General features: G+C 40.7%; 1 protein-coding gene across 1 annotated transcript in view; it reads right to left on the bottom strand.

Annotated features, from left to right (window-relative positions):
• Window positions 1-22,546, bottom strand: part of CCBE1 (collagen and calcium binding EGF domains 1) — a 228,822-nt gene that overhangs the window by 65,769 nt on the left and 140,507 nt on the right. The window lies entirely within an intron of this gene.

Here is a 22,546-nt window from a genome sequence, read left to right as displayed (position 1 = left end):
CCTAAAAGAGAACATAGACAGTAATCTCTTTGACAATGGCTGTAGCATCATTTTTTCTACATATGTCTCCTAAGGCAAGGGAAACCAAAGCAAAAATACAGAGGGACATATAATATAGAAAAGTATAGCCAATGATATTGTCATAGTGTTGCATGGTGACAGAAGTGACACTTGTGGTGAGCACAGCACACAGTACAGAGTTGTTGAATCACTATGCTGTACACCTAAAACTAATGGAACATTGTGTGTCAACTCTGCTAAAAAAACAAAACAAAACATCACCCAGGCTGGAAGAAAATAAATCCATGAATTATTAGTCTACAGAGATCTTTTGGGGGGAGGGAGAAGGACACTAATAGTACCTTACCTGTCAGCTAGCCCAGTCCCTGCAAATTACTAATTAGGAGGAATAAAACAAAAAGCTCAACTCTGAGGAGTGGCTGATAGATGGGGATTCCAGCACGGCTGACCAGATCTCCATCTGGGAGTCTTTCTCTCTCTTTCTGTATTTATTATCACTCGGTTCTCAACCAGTAGCAGGCACATTATTCAGTTAGTGCTTACGCACATTTGGTTATAGGGTCATGATTAAGAAAACAAACCATTCATAACACAACTATAAACAAAACTCGAACTCATTTGCTAATGGATCTTCCCTGTTTGGCCATCATACTGACTTGTCTTTATGCTTCCTGTAGTTTAAGGCCCGTGTGTGAAAAGTGCCTATTCGCCAGTGGGTAGACCAGGATGAGGCAGCTGTAACTCTCCCTGCAAACGGTGGAGGCGTGGTGTGGGTACGGGGTTATAGGGAGACATGCTGAGCGGATATCACGGGGACCCACTCAAAGCCTGTGGGGCCCCACCCAACTTGCAACAGCCAGCGCTTGTATCACTTTGCTTCTGCGCCTTCTCTGGCTACCAGAACTCACATGCCTGCTGGCACGGCCACCCAAAGGGAGGAGGAGGAGGATGTGCTGGGGAATTAAGAGCTCCCTGGGAACAGCCCTCAACCTGGATTGGTCTCTAACTTTATACTGTTCCCAGAGTTCCCAGCAGGATCAGGCTCCAGGGCCCCAGAGTGGTAACTTACTTTAAGCACACTCTCCCTTGTCCACCTGCCTCAAAAGTGTCCCCCCATATCAGCTCCCAATATACCACACACATATATAAGTCTTGGTCTCAGGGTTGGCTTCTGGGGGAACCCAAACTAAACCCCATACCGTGTCCACGTAATGTTATAGAACAGTTCTCCGAGAGGTCAAATGAACTCGGATTAGGCAGGCTGCTTTGGAAGTGGCTTCTCCCTGGGTCTCAGTCACTGACTAGTCCTTTGTCCCTCTACCAAGAACCTCACCTCAGATCAGTACCAGCTTTGAGGTCCTCAGACATACTTGACAAGGAGCACACTAAGAGGAATGAAGTAAAAGACACCATGGAATTGCAGACGAATTGATACATGAAATATGAGAACAACGGAGTCCTTATGGATGCACCATTGTTTCTGTGAACAACTATGACTATGCTAGAGGATGTATGGCTTCCTAGAGTCTTTGTTTCCAATTAAAAACAATTCTAAATGTTTAAATTTTCTAAAATAAAAAAAGAAACCCACGCTCTTTTACTTGTAGGACTGTTAGCATGAGGAGGGGACAAAAGAAAGTAGACACGGTACTTTATAATCAGACCTAGTTTTAGCGCTCAGCAAGAGCTGAGCAGTTATAACAGGGACACTCCATCACGTGTCACATTTGTGATGGAGATGGGATTACTTTCAGTTTTATGTAGTCCGTCCTCCAAAGTTTCCGGAGTTTATCAACAGCACAAAGTTTTAGGCTCATTGAAATGCAAACCTAAATGATACACACACATACATATATACACACATGCATTCACGTACACACATTTTTATCTATCCATCAATGATTCACTGAGAGTAAATTTACCAAGATTTGCTGTTGTGTGGCAGGCATCGTGGGAGGTACTGGCAGAAGAGATCTGACACTGCCCTCACAAAGCTTACAGTCCCGCATGGGAGAATGATGTTAAATCTTACACATGTGTTAACACTGCAAAGATGTAAGAGGATTTTTTTCCCCAAATGATAAGGAGTGAGAATATGAAGAAAGAAGCCTTCTCCTATTACACTGTTGGAAAGTTAAGTTGGTATAAACTTTCTGGAGGACAACTTAAGAGAAAAATCCTTAAGATCTGGTTCTCCTTATGACCCAGGAAACTCAAATATCTAGGAACTTACTCTAATAAGGCGATGGAGTACACACATTCAAGAATGTTCTTCGTACTGTTATAGAAAGGAACAGAACTTAGAAGCAGCCTAAATAACAATGAGTGACGATACACATAATGGAGCACTGGGATTTTTAAAATGTCACTGTAAAATATATAATGAATTGGGAGCGGGTCAAATTAGTAATGGAAAAAAAAAGAGACTATAAACAGAAATTATTACATAATCCTATTTTTTAACAGCCATAAAATTTCCCAGTCTAAATGTCAATTGATATTTTCTTTGACAGGATTATGGTGACTTCCATTTTTTAATTTTGGATTTATCAGTGTTTTCTAATTTCTGTACCAAGGTATGGAATACTCCTACTTGAGAAGAGAAAAGGAACATTTATTTTAAGATGAGGCTTTTTAGTTCAGTGAAGAACAGCAAGGGATTGAGGATGAAATTTCCACACATGCACTGATTCCCACACTTTAAACACAGACCAGCCTTGACAAATAGAGGAGGTCAAGGTGAAATTGCTAAAGCGAGCTGATTTGACAGAAGAACAAGAATGCTGGAAGACTTTTTGCTTAGAAATGGTCAAAATTGACTCTTTAATGCCTGTGGTGCTAGAACAACAATTTTTAATGGAGGTGGGTGGGATCAGTAAGCCTTGCCTACCGGACCCCAGTTTCCCGAACTCACGTGCACAGGCATGCATCCTCAGAAGTCATCTCCTCAGCACTGCTTTCAAACATCCACTTTCTCTAAATGCTTCGTGGCCAAGGTGCACCTTACATGGCAGAGCATAAAGGTGAACAAGGCAAGAAAGAGGAGGAGTTTGGACACAGCAACACAGTATGGGATCAGCTGCGACAATATCTGACTGGTTACTGTACTTACATATCCAGTTTCTATACCAGTTAGTGTCCGTTGAGTTGAAAGAAAATTTAACCCAGACGAGAATAAGTAGCGAGGGAAGTTACTGGCTCAGACAACTGGGAAGATTTACTTTAAGGGATGGTCTAATTCCAGGGGGTGAAAAGCGCCATCAGGATGCCTCTCTCAATCCTGTTGTATCTGGGTCTGCTGGGCGGCTCCGAGCCACACATCCTTCATATACCAGGTTCAAGGGTCTTATGTTTCACAGGACAACACTGGCATGCGAGTCCTAGGATTTACTCTCTCCCACTGGCCCTAAGTGGGTCATGTGCTTATCTCTGCACCAAGCCCTGTGATTCTGGAGCTAATGCTTTGGCTCACCCCTTAGCCACAGACCCTGACCAGTGTGGGAGGTCTATGCCACTTGATGTGCTCAGAGTGGGAAAGAACAATTTCTCCAAAACGAAATTAGGATGGCATCACTAGGAAGAGAGAGTAGACGCTGGGCAGTGAAAAAACATGTTTACTAAACTGATATGATTTTTGGGGAAAAAAACATGTCTGGTTAAACATTCTCTTTGGTTATTTCTAAATTAGGTTGACAGGCATTATTTGAATCAATACAGACATCCTCCTTTCCCCGTCTTAAGACTTCTAAAAGATTTACGACTTAAAATTTTTATTAATATTTGGAAACAGTTAAGAACTTGGTCATTTTTATTACCATTTTATGATTGTAAATTAATATGCCTACGTATCTAAACATGTAAGTCCTACAAATTATAAAAAGATACAAAGAACAAAATAATCCCTCATAATTCTACAACCCAGAATATCAAGCTTTTGACAACTATCCTTTCACTTTTATATATTTGACATTCTGAATAGATGATTGAGATCATACAGATATCTCATTGTATATGCCTCTCTCACTTCATATTATAGAATAAGCATTTGATTCTCTAATTTCTGATGGCTACAAAATTTTGTTATTTTGAGACAGCATTTTACTAGCATGGTGTATGCTATATTTAACAGGGCTTCTGATAACCTTTGGCCTCATTTTAAGATTCCCTTAAATTTAAAACAATAACAAAGCCCCCAAAAAACCTCAAAATAAAGTGAATCAAAAAAAATATTCCCTCCAATTTAATTAATTGATCTGAGTTTTTGGATATTCCCAAGGCTCTCTTATCATAGCAAAATAATTTGAATAATTAGAAAATCCACTTATTTGCCACATTTCAACTTAAAAGTAACGCTCAAATCTCATCAACTTTTACCTACAATTAATAGTGTTTCATTTGTTTTTCCACTAACTATCTGGGATAAATGGCTTCTACAGACAGATAAGCTCTGGTTTCCTCAAAGGACTCGTACCACTACAAAAATTTAGATGTTAAATGTAAATTTTGGTACCACTAATGAGTTTTGGATTAAGCAGAATTCAACACAGGCTACATTTACCTGCTTGATTGGACAATGAATCAATGGCAGTTATTATGGGAGAATGTATGTTTCAACCTTCTCCCAGTAACTTCTTGCAATGGAGACATTTCAGATAAATGTCAAAGTATCCATGGGGGAGGGGGAGGTGGGAGTCAACATGTGGCAATCTTGCAGACTCCTGCCTGCAAAGCACCAGGCAAGACCCACAGAAGGAAACAAGGTTGACTCTAAGCTTCACAATAATATTTGATTTCCTTTTTCTAGAGAGGGTAACCATCCACCAGAGTCATATGCATCCAATTTTCCGTAATGATTTTCAGTTGAGCTGAATGTGGCTGATTGCCAAAATGAGCATCCTGCCTACCACCATTTCCTTCTCTAAAAAAATGTTTGTTCAAAGCTTTAAGATCCTGATATGCTAAACACAAATACAAATTAATCCAATCTGGCACAATGCCCTTAACTGTAGCAGAGTATACACAGTTGGGTGTTTTGTTGAAATGGTGTTTTAAAAAGTAATAGATTTTTGTTGGTTTTCATCAGTCACAAAAAGACCATAAAGCTATTTTTCTGGAACAATATTCTCTGAATGCTGAACAACTCCCGTTACTCAATCCATCAGTCTTCCTCTCTCAGCCAGTGGTGTGGATTTTACAGTCCAAAGTGGAATCTTCAGCCTTCCCTGCCAGCAACATCTAACCCCCATGTGTTATACTCACATTCAAGTGTTGCTCCAGAAGAGCTATTTTAAGCAAACAAGAATTTTACTAAGTCGAAAGTTAAGAGCCAAATTCCAATAAGCATGACACGCATAAAAATCCCCCGATGTTCTTATCCATCAGGATTGTGATTTTTGGATTTCCTGATTTCAACACAACTGTGTTCTTTTCAATACAGATTTCCCTGGCTCTTGGTTATGGTGACAAGAAATGTATCCGTGAGTTACGTGGATGAGTCTGAGTGAACACATCCTTCCAGAGAAAAAGTTACTTTTTTTTTCAGAAAGCATTTCCCCCAAACTATACAGGTCAGCAGGGGAATTTGGGGGCTAGTGCATCCTTTATCATCAGGAGTGGATCCAAAGGCTTTGCTGTAGAGTCTGTACCTGCTTTCTACCCGACACCTGTCGGTGTTGCTGCTGGTCCAGAATTTCCTTTTTTTGTGTTTCCCTCACTCTAGGTTCAGGTGAAGAAATGGGGGATTTAACGAGGAGTCAGGTCACCACGGGCCTATGATCACCCATCATCATGCCACTACAGGAAATCGGTACGCTTTGCAGAATGGAAACAATTGTGAGAAATTCTACTTTTAAAAGACGAAAATTCACTGGACTTAGTGAACATTTTAAGTAAAGTCTTAAAGCAATGCTGTTTTAAAAACTAACAAAATGCTATGCAGTAGTTATATAAAGTTGGAAAACATAAAGCATGAATAAAAATGTTCCATGATCCAACTTCTCATCATCTATAAAGACTGTGTGCATCATATTGTAGAATATGCATATATTAAACACATATATTAAATAAAGACTTTACCCTGTATGGTTTTGGTCTTGGCTTTAATTTGAAAGTCTTATATTTTCTGTCATTAAACAACTTGTGAACACAAGACATTTATTAGCTACATTATATTCTATGTTATGGATAAACCATGATTTAACTTTTCTCTAGTTACTGTATATTTATACAGCTTGAAATTCTATGCTAAGATACATAATCCTTTAATAGACACCTTTTACACGAACCCTGGTTTTTTTGGAATCACATATTCCTAAACAGGAATTTAAGGCTCTGGTTTGCCAAATCCCTCTCCAGAAAGCTCTATCAATGAACACTCCCTGTCAGCAAGATGTAAAAGTGTTCACCCTCTGCCACACTCATCAGCATGGAGTACTGAGTTTAAAATATTGTTTATCAGTTGAAGAGGCATGTACGGAGATCCATTTTCAGGCAGACACGGTGGTGGGGATCAGAGGGATGAAGATAGTCCCAGCTTACAGATAAGCTTGCATGCAGCCCAGCAGCGGGCAGACTATTTCAGTCTGCACCGATGAAGTATAGAATCCAGAGGTCAGACATTCTGGATTCAAAACCTGGCTTTGTTCCTTACCAGCTGGGTGGTCTTAGACAAGATACTTCACCTTTCTGTGTCTCCATTTCTACCACTGTATGATGGGAATTTTAACAATATCTAACTCAAGGGCTGTGAGGTTTAAAATTAGGTAATGCATATAAGGTGATTGGCTTAAGCTACCATTCTGTTACAGTTGTTATGAAACTATAAACTGTAATAATTAGAACTCCATTTTGTAACTAATTAGCACATTAGGGTTGTCAAGGTGATTTTATGCACATTCACTGAACTTTAGTTCTGAAGATGCATGTGAGTGGTAGTCAGAGCTGGGCAGTGCTAAATTTTCTTTTAGAGATGAAGAAACTGAAGCTAAAAGACGTGAAGTGACCATGCTGATGATGGGCAGAGCCTGGACAGTCCCGGACCATGTGTCTCCTGCCCCTGGACTCAATACTGTGTCACATAACCCATTTGCACAGGGCAGCCTTCTGTATCACTGATGTGAGCCCAAGATACCTGAACTTCTACATGCATTTGATTTAAATTAGCCTTTCTGTGACTAAATGAAGTTTTCCACCCTGGAATGACAACAGTCTACCTCCCCAACCCACACAGTCATTTTATTGCTTACAAGGTGCCTCCTTCAGACTGCCCTGCTATAAAACCACAAGAACCTTGGGTCCCAAGATGCCCTTCAAAAAGGAAGCCATGCTACTGGCTGTGCAAAAAGTCTGATTAGACAAATAGCTAAGGGAGCATAGGATACCATGACCAATGGCTCAAATCCCCAAATCCTGACTGGCTCTGTACCTTCTGTTTACCTACAGAGGAGTGCACAGCCCTGCATTGTGTCTTTCACAGAGCCTTGCCCTGTTTGCTCAGGTCTACTAAATGCACTCTTCAGGGCTCAAGCTCCTCTCCTTATCTACCTAAGTTGTTTAGAAAAGGAAATCTGGGAGATGATCAAAGGCCAGCTTTAGTATCTGCTTTACTCATTGGCAATAAAGGCAAAGAAGTTAAACCAAGCTGTCCTGGCCTCTGGATGGAGAATCCACCTCTTGGGTCTCCAACAGAGGACAGGGTCCTTAGCTTCAGCCTCTCTCTAGACTGATTCTTGCATCAAGGGGAAAAATCAGGGCCCCGCGTGTCATATTGAAGAGCCTAGACTTAATCCTTTTGGCCATGGAGAACCACTGTTGTTTTTCAGGGCAGGGAAAGCCATGACCACACGGGAGTTGGGGACTCCAATTGGAACAAAGCAGTAGAATCTGATGAGGTCTGAGAGACCAGGTAGGAGGGGAGGTGGTCACAGAAGGCCAGAGAGAAAAGGGATAAACACTAGGGGATGGATTCAAAAAATAATTACTTAGAAATTTAGCCTAGAGGCATGCTGATGGATTGGATGTGGGAGGGGAGAAAGAATCAAGGACAACTTCTGTGTTTCTAACAAAGCTGTGGGTGGCACTACTACTAACAGTGGAAACAAAAAACAAGGAAACATGAGTGGGGGCTGAATACTGAATCTGAAGTCTTTCTGGAATATCAAGTGGAGGAGTTCAGCTGTCAGTGAGCCCAGTGTGGAGGGAAAACTTGGCAGTCATAAGCCACAGGGGGCACGTGGACCCTGAAATCTTAAGTGCCACAAGGGAACAAAGACGGACCAGTGGTCCACGGATGAAACCCTGGGGAACACTAGTGAGTGCACTGGGGGAAGTGGTCACAGACAGAAGAGAACCAGAGACCATGTTTAAGAAGGTTGAAAGGGTAAAGAGCTTTAAGAAGAAACAAGTTTCCCAGTAAGAGAAGAATGGAAAAAGGAACACCGCATCGAATAAGAGGAAGACCTTTTGTTTATCTGAAGAACAATTTGAGCAGAGTGGGCAAAAGGCTATTACTGTGGACCACTTTAGGGAGAAAAGGTAAAAATGAAACAATGGAGTAAACATAGGTGATTCTTTTAAGAACTTTGGATGCTAAATGGCAAGAGAGAGACTGACAATAGCCAGCAGGAGTGTTGGAGTATTTTTTAGGTGAGAAGCCAGAAAAGAGTGGAGATGACCAATAGGCCAAGTTCCTTGAGGAAGTAGGAGGGAATGGGGCCAAGGTCAGGCCTTGACTAGGAGGCTAGACATCCCATCCTCTGATGTTAATTTTCAATTTTGCTCCTATCTGCTGGCATTCATGAAAGTGACATGACTTCCATAATCTTCTGGAAAATCTGGCTTGAACTATGGCCCATGGCATAAAACAGAGTATGAGAACAGTGTTATACACAATTTCCATAATGCACCACTTTGCCATTGTTCTAAAGACAGTTTTCTTCTCAAATACCATGGTAATCAATAGTGCTAGGTATTATTGTTATTATTATAGATACAGAACTCTCCATTATTTTGACATTGTCTTGTTCTAGTACTGGATCTGCTGTTCTTGAATTATTTGTATTTGTTTCCCTAAACACAATATTTTAAAGAACTATTAAAAAATTGTTTTTATGTCTTCATTTTGACAGAGACAGAGAGCAAGCAGGGGAGGGGCAGGAAGAGAGGGAGATGCAGAATCTGAAGCAGGCTCCAGGCTCTGAGCTGTCAGCACAGAGGCCGACGCAAGGCCTGAACCCACAGACCGTGAGATCATGACCTGAGCCGAAGTTGGACACTTAACTGACTGAGCCACCCAGGCTCCCCTTAAACACAATATTTTAATCAGATGCTTTATTACAATGAGAAAACTCTTCCATTCTATGTCACCTAAGTAATGGCTATGAATTGAGGAGTTCAAGACTGTTACAGTTGAATACCAAAAAGCCCAGGTGGAACATCCTCTAAAGAGGGCTGTCTTGTTAAATACATCTGAGAACTCACTGTTCTTCACACATAATAAGGGATCAGGGCAAACCCAATGATTTAATACCCCTCAAGTCAACTTACTGGCCACACAATTACTGAACAAAAAGAACTCCCAAACTTAAAAAAGAAATTACCCAGACACTGGAAATACTGCCTCATCAGTGTCCCCGCCAGAATGAAAGACAAGAAGGGACACATTCAAGATAAAAGTAAAAAGCACATTCCCTTTCAACCACATGCAATCTTTTTTTCTTCTCATGTCCAAGACTCTCATGCGCTATCACATCAGGCCTCTTGTTAGAATAAAAGAATAATGAGAGAGAGGAACAACAACAACAAAAATGCCCTCAGGAATGAAAAAAATTATTAAATACTATGTGTTTAAGAGACCATGTATAGGAAGGGGATACCCTCAAATGGCAATTCATTTGGGGAGCCAACATACACAAGCATAAAATAAAAGGAAGTGGTCCAAGTTAGTGGCCAGGCAGGACAAATGAGTGGCAGAGATCTGAGAGGTGCAGGCTTTCTGACAAAGGGGATTTAACTGGAGGCAGCAGCCCAGGAAGGGTTCTCAGATGACATGAGATCAGAACTGGGTGATTACTAAGCCATGTCTTCGACATTCACTGAAGGACAGCAGGTGAACAAAGGGATAAGTTCAAGACTGTAAAGAGTTTCTCCAGGGCTTGGTGAGAGCTGAAGATGCCTATGGAGGAGTGACAGAGATATACTAAACATGGGACCTGGGGGCTCCATGGTAAAAGGGCTTCAGCAACAACACATCAGATATCTGTTGTGAGGAGCATATGGGTACAGTAGTTATGAGTGGTAGTTAATAAGCACTCACTTTAGCATGGGACAAAACCCCATTTTGTCCTAAAGAGGGTCCCAGAAATATAGAAGTTAATTAAGGACAGAAAGAATGTAAAGATAATCTTAAGGATAATGCTGTATAACAGAAAGAACACTGAAGTCAAAGATAGGATCTCTGAATCCCAGCCCCAACTCCATCAGTTTACAGTCCTGACTTCAGAAAACTCTCTCGGGCCATCTGCCCACTGATGTCTTCATCAAGGCGGTGTGGAGTCAGCTGAACATAAATTTCTTACCCTACAGTTTTATCATTTGGATTTCATGTAATAGCATCCACCTCATAGGGTTGTTGTGAGTATAAAGTGACATAAAACATAAAATGTTCATCCCAATGCCTGGTACAGAGCAAGCACTCAAAAACATGTCAGTTGCTCTTGATGCAGTATTACTAAGAATCAATTTAGCATTTATCAGTTTTATACAATTATATACAACCCAGGTTAACACAGAATTCACTAGACTAGCTGTCCATTTTGGGACCTGACTTACAAAGTTTAATGTTTAAATAAAAACATTAAAAAAAAAAAAAACTAGAGTAGGTGGATTACAGGCTCTCCTATCTGACACATTCTTTTTTTTTTTTTTTTAATGTTTTTATTTATTTCTAGGAGAGAGAGAGAGAGAGACAGCATGAGCAGGGGAGGGTCAGAGAGAGAGGGAGTCACAGACTCTGAAACAGGCTCCAGGCTCCGAGCTGGCAGTCAGCACAGAGCCTGACGCGGGGCTCGAACCCACGAACCGCGAGATCATGACCTAAGCGAAAGTCGGACGCTTAACCGACTAAGCCACCCAGGCGCCCCTATCCGACACATTCTAAGGTTTCACTATTATCCTCAACACCTGAGAAAAGCCCAGATGCTTCAAAAAAAAAAAAAAAAAGTAATGGTCATAGCTTTGAAACGACAGACCGTCTGGTTTATCACTGCTCATCTACAGTAAAGACAAGGTATGAAGATATTCCATGAGTCCTTGTACTCTAACCGAAAGACAAAAGCCTTAGTAAATTAAAAACAAAGTAGGCCAGGCCCCTGAACACTGTTGTTTTGGGGAGCTCCTGTCCTTCACTGAGCCTCCAGAAACCTGACCCTGCTGAGACTATTATTAAGACATTGTAACATAAATACATACGCTGGGGAGAACCTACAGGTCATTGATTCTAATGCTGGTGATTCATTCATCTAACAGACAGGTGCGGGCATGGTGAGCACGAATGAGTTCTGGGCTCCAGGGAGGAGTGGGCATCCAACAGGGAAAGACACAGACCCATCAACTGCCGTGCCGGCCACGCTGGACGACCTCTGAAAGAGACCCCGTGGAAGCGACACTGCTTCTCACTCTGGTCCCCAGGACGAGCATGTGCCACACCAGTTGAGTTTGCCTTAAAACTCATGTTTTTCCATGTCATGTTCATCTATTAGACACTGAATAAATACGCATGGCCATGTAGCTTTCTTCACTTACTGTTCTTACATTGTTGTGTTCTTAGGTGCTGAAGGTCTACAAGGCTCGACCTGCCTTCTGCTAAACATGGATAGCAGCCCATTAAATTCATGTCTTCCAATGATGGGGCCAGGCACTGTGGACCTGGGCCCATAGCCTGCTTAACCCCCAAAGCTGCTGGCGCTATGTTTTGCTGGGCAGGGGGAAGTGGGGGGCAAGGTTTACTGCTCCACATCTCCTCATAGGTTGCCTCATGTCATCCTCCAAATCCTGTGACCTACTAGTGTATCCATTCCACAGACCGAGGAAGCAGTCTTGCACATTTATGATGAACTTCAATCGTAACAGCTAGGAATGGGGGAGGGGGAGCGTGCATACCTGATTACAAAGTTCATGTTCTTTCTACCATCGATACGCTACCTTCAGACTCAGAAGGTAGAGATTTTTTTTTTTAATATTTTTTATTTATTTCTAGGAGAGAGAGAGCGAGCGTGAGCAGAGGAGGGTCAGAGAGAGAGGGAGTCACAGACTGAAACAGGCTCCAGGCTCTGAGCTGGCAGTCAGCACAGAGCCCGACGCGGGGCTCGAACCCACGAACCGCGAGATCATGACCTAAGCGAAAGTCGGACGCCTAACCGACTAAGCCACCCAGGCGCCCCAGAAGGTAGAGATTTCTGATTAAATTTTCCTCTTGAGACAATTATATAAAATGAAAAATGACCCTGGCCTCATCCCTTTTCCTTTTAGCTAAGCTTTGTCTTGTCCACTTCCGCCAAATCCCATCAATGGTGCACGGGACTGTTGCATGTGACTGGTAATTGTAACCTTCTGTCTGGCGGGTCACCAATACCTGCAGGCTTCAGAGCGCTGCAGTCGGGGTGGAGGGTGAGGAACCGGAATAAGAAGATCAACATAAAAGGGAAGTATTGCATTTGATTATTTCCTTTTCATAATATTTTGAAACCCTGATCCTAGTTCTTTTTTTTCCCCTGTCCATGCTATTCTTGGTTTCCATTCCATTATGTTTAATGTATGTTCAAATAAAATCTTCAGAGACAAAAAAAAAAACAACAAAGATTACAATGAGAAGTTACATTTTATTCTGAGCGAAGTTGAAAAGAAACAATGAGAACGGTCAGGTTACAAGGAAATGGTACCGATATCCGAAGTACATGTATTTGATTTCTAATTACTTTGATTATGGATCTGTAACTGGTCTTTTGAAGTACAAAGTAAAAATTGGAACTTAAACCAAACTTTTTCAGAACGCTTAAAATAACTAAATCATACCAAATATGACCAGTTATCTAGATAATATAAGTAGAGTAATAGTTTCTTATATTGCTTTTAGTCCACACTTTTCACATTTTATGTTCACATATGCCCATATAAAAATACTCTAATTAACTATGCATTAATCGTTATAAAGAAATATAAGCACTATGGAAAGAAAAGTTTGAATAATTTCATTTTCACTTTATTCATGTTTAAAGCATTTTAATGTGAAAGACAGAAATCAGCATTAAAATTATATATTCCATTGAAACAAAGGTTTATCAAATAAAGACCTGTGTCAATATCATCCAAGTGAAAACACAGAACTTTACTATCACCCTAAAATTCCTCTTCCACGCTATGGGTCTGCTCCTAATTGGTTTTTTTTTGTTTTTTTGGGGGGCGGGGGTAGACAAAGTTGTTTTGCTTTTCCATGCACAGAAATATTATATCACCCTGGTTGTGATATCCAAGTTATTCAGGAGATTTGTTACACATACAGGTTATATATGTGAATGTGTCCATGGATACACAGGAGGGCAAAAATACATTAATCCATTCACCTAAATAAGTCATAACTTTAATTTGTAATGGCAGTCACCAAATGACTATCATCACATGTCCTGGGCATCCATCAACTTGGGCTGATTCATTTCCTTGGGAGAGGTCCAACAACAGAAAAATGTGTTCCTCTTAAAAGTTGTGTAATTCATCCCTTATAACCTGGCACATAGAAGATGACTAAACGTGGGCTAATGATAAATGAATGCATGACTATTACCATCTAAGAAATCATTTGCCCAGCCATACATTCCTAAAAGTCCATTAATCTAAAAATAACATACTTGTAACGTTCATATCATGAATTCAAACTTTTGCTTGAATTTTCAAAACACAAGTTCAAAAATAAGAACCATCTGTTATTTATTGAATCCCTAAGCTGTGTGTGAGGCCCTGCAGCTCCACTTTGTTTTAGTCTTGTCCTTAGTATTTAAAAACACATCCTTATGTGGGATATGCCAAATCACCCGTACACCTAACTAGCCACACCTCTGCACTCTAATCTCGCATATTAACCCTGGGTCTGGATTTGACCCTCAGTCAGAGAGCTCCATCCAGGTCCAATCCCACCCCTATTTTGGGGGAAAACTGCTCCAAAGCAGTGATTCTCGAAGTGTACTTCCCAGCATCAGGGAAACGTGTTAGACAAGTCAATTTTCACTCCATCCCAGACCTACTGAACTAGGAAATCTGAGGATGGAGTCAGGCCATCTGTAGTTCAACAAGCCTGCCAGTTGATTCCGATGCTCATGGACATCTGACAACCACTGGTCTATAGAATGTGTTCTACCCAGACTCTGTTTCATTCCAGAAACTTCCCTGGGCTCCCTTGAGAATGCCTCCCAGAGCTTCTGGCTTAGAACCTAGACCTGTATAACCTGGAGTTCTCGACCTGTTTCTCTCGCAAGTCACCCGACTGACCATGCACATGAAGGAGGAAAGTCATAAGTCATGGTGCTGAGGTCTAGGAAGAAAAAAATAATCCTAATTCTTAGGAATGTTACACCACAGTTTCTACAAATGATTTAAGTCTACATGACAGATTTAAGAAACTTGTCCTACAACTTCATTGATCTTATGGCAAACGATTCAGAATGTTATAGTTTGATCTTAAGTAATCATAAAACCAATGGCATCATTAAATCTCGATGCTGGAACGATACTAAGAAAGGGTGAGACTGTCAAAGTTGGGGTACGGAGACTTGAGGTCTGTCAAGATGAGGGTACTCACTCAGCCTTGGCTCTCTTTTATAAAAAGTAAGGTTTTCATCCATGGTAATTACAGCTATTCAAATTAAATTTACTTCACAACCATCAGACTGGCAGAAACGCCAAAACTTGATAGAACCGAGTACTGACAAGTATGGAGAACAAGAGGAACTCTCAAATACAAACTGTCATAAGTGAAAAACGGTGCATTTTGGAGAGCAAAGTGTGTGCCTGGGGAAGTTGGAAATGTGAATATCGCTGCAGCAGCTCCAGTCTGAGTGCATGAACCGCAACACTGAGAAATACGAGCACGTGAGCAGGAGGTCACACATAGGGACATGTTCACTGCAGCACCTTTTTTTTTTTTTAAGGTTTTTTTATTTTTGAGAGACAGGCAGACAGAGTGGGAGCAGGGGAGGAGGAGAGAGAGAGGGAGACACTGAATCCAAAGCAGACTCCAGGCTCTGAGCTGTCAGCACGGAGCCTGACACATGGCTCAACCCCACGAACCGTGAGATCATGACCTGAGCCGAAGTAGGACGCTTAACCGACTGAGCCCCCCACGTGCCCCGTGGCACTGTTCTTAATAACTAAAATTTTGGGGAATAATCCAAATGTCCATCAACAAGAGAATGGATCTGTAAACTGTAGTTTAACATACAGAAAAGCATCACGTGTTTTGATAAGGTAAAATACAAGCGAGCTATGAAAAGATAGGTCATGATACCATTTCTGTCAAGGTTTACATACTTGAAAATAACAGCATTTACTGTTAAGGAAATACATACATGTATCAGCATAAAGACAGCTCAGAGAAATAATACAATCCAGATTTGGGATAGTGTGTACTTCTCTTCCAGGGGGAGAAGGATACACAGAGTTTCACTTGTGTTTGTCATGTTTTCATTTCTTTCCAGATGAATACAAAATGTTATCATGATATACTTTTTTTAAATGTTTATTTTAGTTTGAGAGACAGCGCATGCACAAGCGGGAGGGCGGGGGGCGGAGAGAAAGAGAGAATCCCAAGCAGGCTCTGCACTGTCAGTGCTCAGAGCCTGATGTGGGCTCGATCCCACAAACTACAAGATCATGACCTGAGCTGAAATAAAAGATCAGACGCTCAACTGACTGAGCCACCCAGGTGCCCCGTTCTCTCTCTCTTTTTTAAAATAGTTTATTGTCAAGTTGGTTTCCATATAACACCAGAGCTCATCCCCAAAAGTGCCCTCTTCCATGCCCATCTCCCCCCTTTCGCTTCCCCCCACTCCCATANACACAAAGAAATGGAAAAACATACCATGCTCATGGATTGGAAGAATAAATATAGTTAAAATGTCGTTACTACCCAAAGCAATCTACCCCTTCGATGCAATCCCAATCAAAATTGCACCAGCATTCTTCTCAAAACTAGAATAAACTATCCTAAAATTTGTATGGAACCACAAAAGACCCCAAATAGCCAAGGTAATATTGAAGAAGAAAGCCAAAACGGGAGGCATCACCATCCCAGACTTTAGCCTCTACTACAAAGCTGTCGTCATGAAGACAGTATGGTATTGGCACGAAAAGAGACACATAGACCAATGGAATAGAACAGAGAACTCAGGATTGGACCCCAAAATGTACACCCATTCTCTAACATTTGTAAAGGTCAACTATTTCATTTTAAAAATACATTCTGAATCTAGAGAGATGGGAATAGCACCTCTAGCCCTAACTAGCAGCAAGACTGGTCAAATCAACCTCCACGAGTCTTCATTATTTTACCTGGTGTGGGAGGATTTTGAGGGTCCACTGACAGGTAATCTGCGAGGTTCTCTACATTTTATTTTTTATTTTTTAGATTTTTAATGTTTTTTAATTTATTTCTGAGAGAGAGAGACAGCGTGAACAGGGGAGGGTCAGAGAGAAAGGGAGACACAGAATCCGAAGCAGGCTCCAGGCTCTGCGCTGTCAGCACAGAGCCCAACGCGGGGCTCGAACCCACAAACTGCGAGATCATGACCTAAGCTGAAGTTGGACGCTTAACCAACTAAGCCACCCAGGTGCCCTGGTTCTCTACATTTTAGAAATATGTATTGCATTTGCTATGTTCCAAACAATCTTCAAAGTATTTAAAAATAACTCATTTAGTCCCCATAGCAGCCCCTATGAAGCCAGCTCTGTTATTACCTGGCACACAGCAGGTACTCAAGAAATCTTTCTTTCTGTTGGACTCATCATCTTCCTTCTTCTTCCTCTTTCTCTCCTGCAACATGGCCACCATCATCTCTAGTTCTCTTCTCTTGCCAACTAGATTCCTTCAAAAGCTTCAGCAGATGCCAGAGAAAGCTCCATATTTGAAAAGATCCAAGATCATGTGAGAAGAAGATTTTTGCATAGAAAGAGAAGGTTATCCTGGACTGGGAAAATATCGACTTTCCCCGGAAAAATGGAGAGGAGAAAAAGTGCCAGGAGAACCACAACTTGTGGCTCGCACAACCTTTTGTGCAACGCTGACAGCACAGCAACAAATGAGAAGAATGACCAACCGACACAAGCTCATGGAACAAAATTGTACTAAATGGGCATCCTCATTTCTTGACACTACACAAGGGGAAAAAAAGAGCATTTTGAGCTTTTGGTTTTGCTAGCCAACTTTTTTACTTTACTAAGCAAATAAAGGACACAACCTTCAATGTATCTGCTCATAAGGAATCTGGTTATTCTGTCTGTTGTCAATATATTTTTCATCTCATCCATCAAAAGTGAAGTTGAACTACATGATGTACCTTAACAGAATTGGATTCACAGCCCCACGTCTTTCTGTGTGCCACTGAGTAAGCCACTTAACCCCTTCTAGGTCACCTTCCCCCATCTGGAAAATGGAGATATTAGCGCTTACCCATAGGGGTATTACAGTGACTAAATGAGTTATTTTAAAACACCTTGAAGAGTAGATTGAACACAGTAAATGCAAGATGTATTTGGTTATAAATAAGCTACATTTGCAAGACAAGGTGATATCTAACAAAACATCTTGCTTTTCATTAAGGATATCTGATTGATAATACATCTAAAGATTTATGGTCCCATACAGCAAAGATGGCAAGAATGATATAAGCGGATTTTAATATAGTAGAGAATAGCTAGTGTAAAAGCTATGAAATGGATGGGTTCATTCTAAGAAACTCCACAGTAAATTTCAGATAATTCCCAGACTTCAAAGAACTTCAGAGAAATGTTCATCTTCAGTTTGCCAAAATATACACGCACGTTTGTTTTCTCTTTATTTCCATCCATGAAACCTCTGTTAGTATAACTTCGATCCATTAAACATAATCACAAACAGGTTTGTATCTACTACCGCGATCCTTTCAAAAAGAACAACGCTAAAAAACAAATATTTCAGGGGACCTCTCTCAACCCTGCCTCTCCTGCCTCTGTGTAGAACATAGATATTTTCTTGAGTATCTTATTATAGAACCCAAATTCTTGAAAGGATAATTTAAGGGCATGGAAACATTTGTACTTAATTCTGGTTCAAGTTTTATTCAAGAACTCGTACAAAATGTTTTGGATAAAGGAGTTTTAATCCTCATCTTCATCCTCTTTGTACTTAATTCTGGAAACTACTAATCAAAGGTGCTACCCATGACAACTTATAAAATTAGTGTCTAACATAAGGAGGGACAAGAGAAAACAGCCCAAAGTAAATCGCGTGTGGTAGAAACTAGTGACACTTACAGGCTATCTCTTTATTCAAGGGCTAGATGAGCCTGCCAGGAAAGAATGTAGAAGTCTGAGCCTACTTTTACACTGACCCCCATGACACCTGGCATGTATCTCTTTGTCATCCCCTCTCCTTGAGGTCAGGCTGAATGTGGTGACTTGTTTCTAACCAACAGATGTGGCAAAGTGATACAATGTCACTTCTGTGATCAGGTTATAGAAGACTGGCAGCCATCTTGGAGGCTGTCTCTATGTCTCCTTGGTCTGTACGCTTGATGCAGAACATGGAAAGGGCCCACTTGGCAAGGAACAGAGGGCAGCCTCTGGCCAACAGCCAGTGAAACACTGAGGCCCTTCATCCAACATCCCATGAGCGAGTAAATCCTGCTACCAACCATGTGATAGCTTCTTCCCCACTCACACTTCAGATAGATCACAGTCCAGCTGACATTCTATGAAATAAAGAACCTGGGGCGCCTGGCTGGCTCAGTTGGTTAAGCATCCACCTCTTGGTTTTGGCTCTGGTCATGATCTTGTGGTTTCATGAGTTTGAGCCCCACATCAGACTCTGCACTGGCACCATGGAGCCTGCTTGGGATTCCCTCTCTCTCTCTTTCTCTCTCTTTCCCTGCTCCTCCTCCACTCACACTATCTTTGTCTCTCTCTCAAAATAAATAAATAAATAAATAAATAAAGCAAGCAAGCAAGCTTTAAAAAATTAAAAAAAAATAAAGAAATCAAGAACCCCACTAAGCAGTGCCTGAATAACTCACCAACAGAAACTAAGATAATAAACAATGTATTAAGCTGCCAAGTTCTGGGGTATTTGTATATGTAGCGACTCATACAAAGTCTATCAATTAGTGAAAATCAGAGGAGGGGTAAAGCTGTTTGCATTAATATCACCCTAATTCTCCAGAGCTAGATGAATTTGATTGGATCTCTGGTCCCTCAGAACCTCTAAACTTCCATTTATCAGTTTGGAAACTAAAACGAAAAATTCTCTTCACAACCTGCATAAGTGATGTTCAACTTCTTTTAAAATTATGTTATACCTTGACTGAGAGTTCCAATAAGTTTTATTTCTATAGACTTTGTTGTTTTTGAAATATTATTTTATAATAGCAGCCTTTTTCAGGTTCTACATGACCTTGGCCCATGGGGAATTCTATTTGGTAAATTTTCCCTAGGGGTCACGCCTCACTGTCCACCTCCTGAATCCTTTTTTTTTTTTTTTAAATGCTTATTTACTTTTGCAAGAGAGAGAAACAGAGTGTGACTGGAAGAGGGGCAGAGAGAAGGAGATGCAGAATCTGAAGCAGGCTCTAGGCTGTCAGCACAGAGAGCCACACGTGGGGCTCAAACACATGGACCGTGAGATCATGACCTGAGCCGAAGTCGGACGCTTAATCAACTGAGCCACTCAGGTGCTCCATAACTTTTTTCTTAATAAAATTTTTAAAGTTTATTTATTTTGAGAGAGACAGAAACAGCACAAGCGGGGGAGGGAGCAGAGAGACAGAGGGAGACAGAGCAAGACAGAGCATTTCAAGCAGGCTCTGCACTGTTATCTTAGAGCCCAATATGGGGCTTGAACTCATGAAACCATGAGATCATGACCTGAGCTGAAACCAAGAGTCAGATGCTTAACTGACTGAGCCACACAAGCACCTCTGAATCCTCTTTAATGCAGGTTGACTTGAAAGATCCATACGTAATCTTGAGCCCATAAAAATTTGAAATTCACACACACACACACACACACAGATTTTGAAATTCTAGATAACCCTCCCATTTCCCATGATGAATAGGAGGCATCTGTTGATAATTCACATATACTTAATCCACTGCTATCTTTGAGAAATTAATGTACTTACTCTAAACACTCCTTAATGTTTCCTCTGTAGAGGAAGGTAGTTAAATATTAGGATCGTGTTTACTTGTTTTTGGTTTTTGTGTTCTTCATATTGCCTCTAATCCAAAGGAGTCAACAGCTCAATTTTTATCTATTATCAGAGAAAATTTTATACAGGATCCAGAAAGGCAGTATAATTTAGGTGTCTTATAAATGTATTGGAATAATTCAGGGTCGACTAATGTTCCAAGGAAGTTGAATGCCAATTTTGGCCATGTTATAGTTGGACTGTGGCCAACCCTGGTATGAAGTGGGTGGTAATGGAGAGAAGGGTAAAGGGAGGCATTGCTGTCATTTTTATTTTTTTGGCCAGGTGCGGAAAGTTCTTTTTGACTTCTTGGACTTTCAAGCTGTAGTGGTTTAGGTTAAAGTACCAATATAATCTTTTTTCCCCATCAATTTTTAAAAAATGTTTATTATTTTGAGATAGAACATGGGTGGGGGAGGGCCAGAGAAGGGAAGGGAGAATCCCAAGCAGNTCACAAAGGAACCCGATCTATGTTGCAAAGTTTTATTTCTAAATGAATTCAAGTTCTAAAAGAGGTGTCACAGCAGCAAACGATCTTGCCCTCTGTTTTTGTAGATAAAGCTTTATTGAGACACAGCCAAACCCTTTACTTACATGTTGTCTTTGGACTACTTTCGTGCTACGAAAGCAGATTTGAGTCGTTGTGACAGACCACAAGACCCATAAAGCCTAAAGTATTAATATCTGGTTCTTTGCAGAAACGGTTTGCAGACTCCCATTCAAAAAAAAAAAAATGATAGAAATACAGGAATAGTGCTTGTCCGGCTAGTGCTTTACAGTAAATTAGGTAGAACTGCTAGAATAATAAATCAACAACAGGCTAGTTACCTCTTCCCTAGAGGCAGTGCTGAATTTGGAATCCAAAGAATCATACTTGAATCCTTACATAATGCCTTCGGACATGGCAATCTTGGACAACTCATTTAAGGTAAGACAATTCATTACACATGAGATTAACATCTGACCCATCTCTCAAGGGCACATAAGGACTTGGCATAATTTAAATGGGGTAACTTTGTAAAGCACTTATCTTTTTTTCAGTGTTTACCTGTATGAGGTCTACTCTTCAAGGAATTAAGCTGACTTGAGAATTTATTTGCTTAAATTCTGGTCAGTATTCTTCAAGAGTCGGAAAAGAAAATCATGAAAAATATGATGTTTGAAAACCACAAATAGAGGTAAACAGAAGGCAATGTCCATAACCATATGTGAGAGAGCTTTATGACAAATCATAGGCAAACATCCAGATTAACCTAAGTGGAGCTTTGCAATAATGAGAGGGGATGTAGGGATCCTTTGAAATCAAGATGGATTTGCTAAGAACATGCACTTTCAAATATTCTCATTACTTTCTTAGGCAAGAGAAAGTGAAAGTACATGCAAAATGTGGACATATCTGGACTTCAACAAGATATTTAATAATCTCTTATAATCTCATTGAGATAAAGCTAAAAAAAATGTATTGAATACAAAAAGTGCTATTAAATCTAGATATGAGCAGACTGGTATCTATCCTTGGCCCGGAATTGTTCTACATAAGAATTTTTATAAAAACTTGTTTATGTGTGCAGGTGACCTGAAAATGGGATGCGTGGCAATTGCAAAATGTAAAATTTTCTATAGTATTTCACTGTCTAAAGAGATTTTCATATCCATTTAATATGCCCTGTGTCTCAGTAAACCACCTGTTAAATTATCTGGGCTTGGTTAGGTGGGTATCATTACCACCTTCATTTTACAAGGGAGGAAACAAAATTCAGCTGATGGGTGACAGAACTGGGACTTGATCCTGTGTTCTAGTGATAAGTCCACATTCTTTCTACCATGTTTGCAGAGGAGGAGGCAGAACCCCAAACGATCAGCAGGCTGTAAAGAATAAGCCAGACCTAACAAGGGAATAAGTATAATGAATCCTGACCACCAATCTCAGAAGGTTAGAGTGGGAAAGAAGAGACTTAAGAGCAGTCAGCCCACAAAAAGGTCTGGTTTCTTAGTTAACCAGAAGCTACATGTGTGTTGCTCTATGGTACAGCTGTTGTAAGAGA

Source organism: Crocuta crocuta, unplaced genomic scaffold, assembly GCF_008692635.1.
Source record: "Crocuta crocuta isolate KB4526 unplaced genomic scaffold, BGI_CrCroc_1.0 scaffold36, whole genome shotgun sequence".
NCBI classification, from domain to species: domain Eukaryota; kingdom Metazoa; phylum Chordata; class Mammalia; order Carnivora; family Hyaenidae; genus Crocuta; species Crocuta crocuta.
Note: the sequence above shows the minus strand (reverse complement) of the source record. Positions and strands in the feature narration are given on the sequence as shown.